We start from the raw sequence: 9,327 nt of genomic DNA, 5'->3' as shown, positions 1-9,327 counted from the left end.
GAAGCCAATCTGGCTCTTGCATCTGCATTTTCTCTGGGAAGGGAGGAAAGTTAAGCCCCCTAAAGCTCTAATTTATTTTATTTATGTTTTCCATTTGCATCCAAAAGTGGTCTATGGCTATAGCCCGGCAATAATGATAAAATTCCTCATTTTCACTCAGCACATGAATGAAACACATACAACAGGATGGTAAAAGCAATGCAGCTATGGCAGAGATAACAGTAAGGGAAAATTCCCATGCAAGTGTGACAAAAAGCTAGGCTAACCTCCTCCATAAGGTTTTCATTTTATTTACTCACTGGAGGCAGGCCAGAGCTGCTGACATATGTTCTATGGGATGTTTGGGACTCATTAGTGAGGTGAATTAGCACTGTAGCTTGACCTGTTGACAAGCATGATCTTTAACCTCCTGACGTAAAGGTGACTGCAATTTGCAAGGGCTTCACAACCTCCCCCCATCCCGAGTGGTTGGGAGGCAGGCTTATTTGCTTCTTCGAAACCATAAATGACGCTCGCTGTCTGAACTCAGTTGACTTGCCAGTTCATAGTGCATGGCACAAAACCAGAAGGCACAGTGTGGGGGTTTCTGTGCTACTAATCAATCTGCAATAGAGTAGAAGTTGGACAGAGATGCTTTACTCAAAAAGGTTGAGCTTCTTATCTTCTCCCTAAATAGGATATTTAAGCAACTGTTCATTATAGGAAATACATCAATAACAACAGCAGTGCTTTAACATGCATGCAGTTCTTGTCTGGGCAAAGGCAGATATTACTGAGGCAAGCATGTAAGTGATTAACAGTCTAAACAATAAAAGTGCATCATATAAGGACCGACATTTCTGTTAACTGTGACTTCTCTCAGTTTCTCTTTTTAGTTTCTTGAGTTTACTTCACCACATTTCTGCATCCATTTGCATTTTTTAAAAAAGCCATTCTGAAGATTTATCAGCATTTTAGTGCACATTTCTCCTAATATACACATTTTGCAAGGAATTTTCCCCAATACAGTGCATTTTTGTATGTTTATTTTCAATAATATATGAATTTTATGCACCCCTTTCCCTTACATACTCATTTTTGTATACATTTGGGGGTTGAAAACTGCACCACAAAACTCAGAGAACTTTGAAGGACAGCTGCGTTTCGGGTTGCATCTTGTTTTGGGAAGTGCAAATTATGAAGGTTTGCCTTAAAATGCAAAACCAAAATGAATTTCTCCTCCATCCCTAGTATCACATGAGATAGGCAGGGAGGGCTATAGCAAAGAACCCAGAGAGCTAGTGAGCAACCAAGGCTAGCTTACTGGCTAAGTCATTCTCAGTGTTTGGAGGAGCCAAAGTTGGCCATTGCCTCCCTCTGACTTGGAAGGAATAAAAAAAAGCTTCAAGTCAGGTAGGACTTTTGCCTGGCGGAACAAGTCTCCCCTGAGCAATGTCTGTTAGCTTGCTTGGCTCCTGCTTTGCTTTACCCATACCCCATACTGAAGTGCCGAGACTTGACCAAGGCCACACAATAAAACCATGGCAGAGATCTGAAGTCATTTCTCCAAGCCTGCCCCCCCCCCCCCCGTTCATTAGTCTATATTAAAGGTTATTGACAAATCAGGACTTCCAATTTAACTTCCAATTGTTAGTTAAGTTCCGGGTTGCAAACTGGGCTAAAAATGCAAACAATTAGGCAACAATGCTACTTGCAGAAATGAAGCTCAGAAATAAGAAATCAGCTCTTTCCACAATCTGGATATATTTATCTCTTTCCATATATTTCTGCATAAACAAAGCACAGATCTTATTGAACGTATCTAATACCCAACTTTCCAAGTCAATATAAATAATTAAGCCTGTCTCTTTTTTCAGACAAATTATCAGCAGGGAAAGCTTTACAAAATATTTCCTCGTGAAATACAGAGCTATTTCTTTAAAGAAAGGGATCTGGCAGAACTGGGAGGCAGTTAGCTTAGCGCCATTAATACAGAACACAGTCTATCAGCATTTAGTGAACTCTTGGTGACCCTGGCGGAGAGCAGCAACTTTAGCTTCTCCTTATGAAAAATATGAATAAAAAGTAGAGTCAAAATGTAAGCATCACTCACAGAAAATGTTAGATTGGAATGACGCACATCATTTCAGCGCCTTGCACACAAAGTGGATGCCAGAGAAATGGTATCCAGAAGTTTGCTTTTCTCAGACAGGGAGACCACCATTTTAGGGTTAAATGCAGGAATCTTATGGAACTTTCGTACTAAGGATGTTTGTGAGAGCATCATCATCATCATTCAAATTCTGATACAAACTAATCTGTTCCATACCTCCTGGGTTAACATGTTTCCCTGTGGATTTTCCTTAGTTATTTATAAAAGTATTTATAAGGTATCAGGGCAGGGAACAACAATGCTTAATACCCACTGAAGGCAGTACAGAACAATGGTTAAAATGACTGGCTGCTGTTTGCATTTCTCTAAATTTAGCAATGCACTTCTTGGTTGAAAGGAATGTGACAAATTTCATATAAAATGCATATTTTACAATAAACCACATTGCATAAATGCACGTTTTGTAAGAAAGTACATTAAAAGGATAGTATAGGTGCTGCCTGCAGGGAGTTGTGCTGATGTCCCTGAGACCCCACAGCTAATTCTCCCCTGGCCTCCTCACTGGCCCAAGTAGGACTAATTCAGCCAGCTAGCCCTGGTGACTAATGCTTATTGGATGGATTTCCCCCAAATTGATTTTTGAACTTTGAATTTTATTGTTATTCATGCTTTTATACTGTATTTTATGCTGCTTCTATGTTGTATTACAATTAAGTGTTTAAAATTTGTTGTTAGCTGCCCTGAGCCCTGTTTTCTGAACCGGGAAGGGCAGGGTATAAAAAAATTATTATTATTATTATTATTATTATTATTATTATTATTATTATTATTATTGGGAGGGGATAAGGTAAGATGAACACAGTGCAGATGTGCTGACCCCTGGTCACTTTGCCTTGCCTCTCCATTTCCCAGTAAGTGGGTGCAGCTCAGCGATTGGAAGGTGATGTGATCATTGCTGCTCCACCACATTATCCATCATTGCATTTTGGCCTTCCATATTCAGGATGAATGCTTCTATAAGGGTAATGTATGCAAGCAAAAACCAACCAACCTTTAAATACTGATTAATATTTTTACCTGGTTTTACTACTACTACTACTTTATTTGTTAAATTTCTATAGAAACACAAACATACATGACGTAGTAACAAACAAAAACAACACTCCCCAACACAGTTTAAAAGGCCATAGATTGTTTAATTAGCCAAAGGCCTGGGAGAAGAGGAATGTTTTTGCCTGCCACCTAAAGATATGTTATCAAGATGCCAGAAAAGCTTCCTTGGAGAGAGCATTCCATAAGTGGGGAGCCACCACATAAAAGGCCCGTGTTGCCACTTTCCAGTCTTGTCATGGAAGAGGTACACAAAGAAGGACTCCAAATGATGATCACAGAGTCCATCCAGGTCACTTCATATGGAAAGACCCATCCTTGAGTTCTGAGCCCTTTAAGGCTTTATAGTTCAAAACCAGCACTGGTTGCTCTGATGCCAATCTCTAGGACATGAGATACCCCCTTGGGAAACTTTCATTTGGTAACCTTTCCAATACTCCTCCCAATCTCTTGCTTCATGTTGCTCTTCAGGCAATGTTGCCTGACAACAACATAAAGGTGTCTAAGAGTGCCCAGAGAGATTTTGATCATCCAGTATGAGTCCTGTTGACTTCTCTTGAAATGCATTCTCTTTAAATCAGCATTTTAGTTCGGATTTCTGCTGAATTTATACATTTTGGTATATACAATCTTGTAAAGCAATTTCCCATTTTTTGTTATTTTCACAAATGTATGCCCTTTTACGTACACTTTACCTTAGCATGCGCATTTTTATATACAGTGGTACCTTGGTTCTCAAACTGAATCCGTTCTGGAAGTCCGTTCGACTTCCAAAACGTTTGCAAACCAAGGTGTGGCTTCTGATTGGCGCTGGAAACAATGCCGACAGCCAAAACAGATGTTTGGCTTCCGAAAAATGTTTGCAAACCAGAACACTTACTTCCAGGTTTGCAGTGTTTGGGAACTGATTTGTTCATCAACTAAGCTGTTTGGGAACCAAACTACCATTGTACATTACTTGGTTGAAGAACTGCACTGCAAAATTCAGATAACTGCAAATTTTGAAGAATTGATGTGTTTCCGTTTATGTATTATTTTGGAAACTGCAGATGAAGTTTAATTGCTAACTGAATTGGATTTCTTCCCCATCCCTAATATACAGCACAACCCAGTCCCTATAATTTATTGTGGTCAGAAGAAGGAGGTGCAGTTTGTGCATGGAGCTCTCTCTCACACAATATGGAATATGCCAGAGCTTCATGTGTGCATTGGTGCAAATTAGTTTAAGCTGAGTCTCTACTTTTGAAGTTTCCCTGCAGAGGGAACGTGCCTCTTTAAAAATAAGATAGGATAATGTTTTATTTTCAAGCCAGGAGGTAGAGGAGGACCCATTTTGCTTTGACAAACAAAAGCCACAGAAGAAGCTATGTTGAATCTGGTCTTTACATGCCTGCTGCCTCCTTAGTGATGGAATAATTTATGAAGCTAACAAAATACTCCCAATAAAATGTAAAGACCAGGAACATAAAATGTGTAATAATCCTCAGCTAAACAAAATGACTGCTATAGCTACGACTTGCTAGTTTTAGTAGGGCATTTAACAACAACAGCCGTCACAGAACGGCACACAAATTTCAAGAAATAACTGTCCAATCTCGTCATTTTAACCATCCGCATTATACAAGCTACTCAGTCAATTAAGGACTGGATTCTGCAGCCATTAGGCTGGCAATATACAAAGGAAGGGGGAAGCTTTCCACCAAGAGGATTTTACATTCAATTTGATGGCTGTGAAAACAGCTAGGCTCTGAGCATCAAGTTTACCAGCTACGGCCAAAGATCAAGAATCTAAGGATGGACAAAACTATCATAAGAACATAAAAAGAACCCTGCTGGATTGAGCCAAATGCCTATCTAGACCTGAACTCTGCTCTCACAGTGGATAACCAGATACCTGTGGGAAACGGGGAAGCAGCACCTGAGCAAAACAGCAGTCTCTGCCTACCTGCAACTCCCAGCAACTGATGTTCAGAGGTGGCCTCCAACAGTGGAGGTAGAACGTAGCCACTTGGGTAGCTTTAAAAGAAGGTTGGACAGATTCATGGAAGATAAAGCTACCAGTGGCTATTAGCCATGATAGCTACGGTCCATCTCGATTGTAAGAGGCAGTAGGCCTTCCTAGCGCAATTACTGGGAAGTGAAGGTAGGGAGAGTGCTATTGTGCTCAGGTACTGCTTGTGGGCTTCCCATAAGCATCTCATTGCCCATTGTGTGCACAGGATGCTGGACTAGATGGGCCTTTGACCCGATCCAGCAGGGGTCTTCCTAGGTTCTTATGACAGTTTTGTCCATCCCTATGTGCAACTCTATCTGGGATGTGGGTGGCACTGTGGGTTAAACCACAGAGCCTAGGACTTGCTGATCAGAAGGTCAGTGGTTCGAATCCCTGCCACGGGGTGAGCTCCTGTTGCTCGGTCCCTGCTCCTACCAACCTATCAGTTCGAAAGCACGTCAACATGCAAGTAGATAAATAGGTACCGCTCTGGCGGGAAGGTAAATGGCATTTCCGTGCGCTGCTCTGGTTCACCAGAAGCGGCTTAGTCATGCTGGCTACATGACCCGGAAGCTGTACACTGGCTCACTTGGCCAGTAAAGCGAGATGAGTGCCGCAACCCTAGAGTCGATCACGACTGGACCTAATGGTCAGGGTTCCCTTTACCTTTGCTATGTGCAACCCACCTCAGGTTGTGTTGGGACAGTCTTTCATTCTGCTTATAGTGCCCTAAATATCTATCCATCTTTACTGAGGGAAAGTAACAGAGCTTTTACATAACACTTAGTTAGAGGAGCAACATTCCTCACCCCCTCTTTGCTAAGAATAATAGGGGTGCCTCGCCTTATCTTGTAAGACAGGGAGATTTCAAGGGAGATATCTAATTGCTTGCTTCATCAGCATGTTTCTCAGAAAAGGATGCCTGGGAATTGGACAGAAGAGGCAAAAATCTGAAAATCCTGCTTCACAGCATCACTACTTAAAACAATAATTAAACTATTGAGAAATATTGAAGGGACAAGAACAAAAAATTATCTTGAGATTTGTATGCCTGATACTTCACTGGTGTAAATATTCAAAGGTCTCTGGCCTGGGAGACATTATACGTGAGGCTTATGAACACCTTAAGTATGATGCCTTATACTGAGGCAGACCATTGGCCAACCTAGCTCAGTATTGTCTACACTGACCGGCAGTAGCTCTTCAGGGTTTCAGGTGAGGAGTCTTTCCCAGGCTTACCTAGAGATGCTGGAGATTTAACCTGAGGCCTTCAACATACAAATCAAAAGGCTTTACCAATAAGCTATGGGCCTAGAGCTCTTCCTTGTGAAAGATGGCACCTTATATTTCATGAGGGTAATAACAGGGTAGATTACCTTGCCAGTTTTCTCTGAATTATTCCACCCATTGAATTTTCTTTCTTAACTGTCTGTCATTCTTTTTCCTTCTTCTCACCAAGTACACATGGACTGCTGCTTGGGATGGAGAGAAGATCTCTAATCTACTGCATAACACAATAGTTAAAGAGTGTTAGACTTCAGTTCAGATCCAGGAGCCCCTTTGCTTGGGTTCCCCATTCAGCACTGAGGTCTCGCCAGATGGCCTTGACTAATAGTTATATGAACCTAAGTCAGTCATGTCTATTAAGTCACTAGTCCTTGCATTCATGCTGTGTCTATGCATACATGTGTTTAAAACCCAAATGGTTACACACCTGAACAGGTCCAGTTCCATGTTTTGGCAAACCCTGAGCAAGCTGTCCTTGGTGTTCCCTTGAGGTGACTGAGCATCCTCCATAAAACCAGCCACACTTTTAGCCCTCAGCAGAAGCACTGATGCAGCCTCCCCCTGTCCTGGTAGGAGAGGGTTTGGATGAGCTGGAGGGTGGGTTCTCCCTGACATCAGCACAGGAATAGGCTGGGAGCCGCAGCAGGACAGTAGGGATGTGAGATTGAATTTGCTGTTGCTAACTATTAGATTTTATTGAGGATATGGCTATGCTCTATCTCCACTGCCAGAGGCAATATGGTTCTAGATAACAGTTGGTGGGAATCACAAATAGGAAAAGTGCTGTTGTGCCTTTCTTGTGGGCTTCCCATAGGCATTTGATTGACTATTGTGAGAACAAGTTTTTGGACCAAATGGGTCTTTGGCCTGATGCAGCAGGGGTGGTGGTGGAGGAGGAGGAGGAGGAGAAGGAGGAGAAGGAGAAGGAGAAGGAGAAGGAGAAAGAGAAAGAGAAGGAGAAGGCTACTTTGCTTCCTGTACTGGTGTCTTGTATTTCCTTCATTTCCTGGGAACTATATCAATTGAAATGGAGGAGGGTTTCCCCCTCCTTTTTCACAAATTATGAGGAACCTTTCTCTAATAACAGACACACCCAGTCATGGTCAGATTTGGAAGAGAGAGAGAAATGTGGTTCTGTTAAACCATGGAACGCTGCTAGATTCTACTGTAACCATGTAATTAGTGCTTATTCTATCTGGGATTTGCTTGTCAGATATGATCTTATTTAATTACATGCCCATGCAAACACTTTCTTTGTATGCATTCATGCAAGCAGTTTGTATGCAAAATAGTTGTGCAATTGCACACCCAGAGAGAGATGCAAACTGATCTGATTAATGTCCCTTAGGGCCCTTGGATAATTTCAACAAGATTGCTAGACCAAAACTGGTTTCGGTAAAACTGGTCATTTTATCTTTTCAGATTTGAGAGTCGCATTTGTACAGAGGCCTTGTAATCATCTCTTTCAAATGGTGCAGCCAAGATCAAGACAAGCTGATAGGAGCTGCGATAATTAAAACAGAGGCTTTCATTTCTAAGTGCAATATTTGGAACATATGAACCCTTTCACAAAAGTCCCCTTCAGAGGCATCTTTGGATGAATTCAGTAGGCACACCTGCCCTGGGTCCTATGGGGGATAAGTTTTAGGGTGGGCAAGGGGGGCATTCAATTCAGGAACATGTTTTAGATTAAATGTGATTACTCCTCAAGGGTAGGGATGTTGAAAAACTGACAAGAGCAGAAGAGGAAGCAGAAATGGCTGCAGTGTGCAAGTTCATCTGTGATCAGGAAGAGAAACTACAGTGGTACCTCAGGTTAAGTACTTAATTCGTTCCAGAGGTCCGTTCTTAACCTGAAACTGTTCTTAACCTGAAGCACCACTTTAGCTAATGGGGCTTCCCGCTCCTGCCGCTCTGCCGGAGCACGGTTTCTGTTCTTATCCTGAAGCACTATTTCTGGGTTAGTGGAGTCTGTAACCTGAAGCGTATGTAACCTGAAGCGTATGTAACCCGAGGTACCACTATACTCAAGGGAAGATAATCGGTATTCTTATTGTTGCTGTTTTTAAATGTCCAAAGAATTAATTAATCTCATTTTATTTCATTTTGGTGTTTCCTTTACATTTAAATGAATGTAAGTTACATATACAGTGGTACCTTGGGTTACAAACGCTTCGGGTTACAAATGCTTCAGGTTACAGACTCTGCTAACCTGGAAGTAGGACCTCAGGTTAAGACCTTTGCCTCAGGATGAGAACAGAAATTGCACGGCGGCAGCACGGCAGCAGCGGGAGGCCCCATTAGCTAAAGTGGTACCTCAGGTTAAGAACAGTTTCAGGTTAAGAACGGATCTCCGGCACGAATTAAGTTCTTAACCCGAGGTACCACTGTATTAGATAAATAGTTATGTATGTTACATAAGTCTTGTTAAACAGTGGACAGTGAAAATAATAACATAGTATCTGGTGGGAGTTGAACTGCAGCAGAATGAAAGCAGTGTTGATTGTGAGAAATACAAGTTAGAATAAAATTATTTCCTTCTTATATCCCGACTCAAGAGTGTTCCTATTCTTGGGAAATGCCCTGGTGTTGCAAGCACCTTCCTATGCATTTTGCATGAATGGTCTTAGCAGGGGGGAGAGTTGTTTAAGTGGTGGTGTGTATTACCGTTCTGTAACCAAGCAACATTTTATTGCCTGTGCAATTTTTTTCTGACTGCTGTATGGAAAAGCACATGAATCTGACCTTTGAATAGTTTTGTAAGTAAACCATTTTATGACTTACTAAACATGTGGTCTATCTCTGTGCTAGGGAAGTGGGATGCTTTGGAAAAGTGGGATACTTT

The sequence above is a fragment of the Podarcis liolepis genome (genome assembly GCF_965112155.1).
Source record: "Podarcis liolepis genome assembly, chromosome: 7".
Classification (NCBI taxonomy): Eukaryota; Metazoa; Chordata; class Lepidosauria; order Squamata; family Lacertidae; genus Podarcis; species Podarcis liolepis.
Note: the sequence above shows the minus strand (reverse complement) of the source record.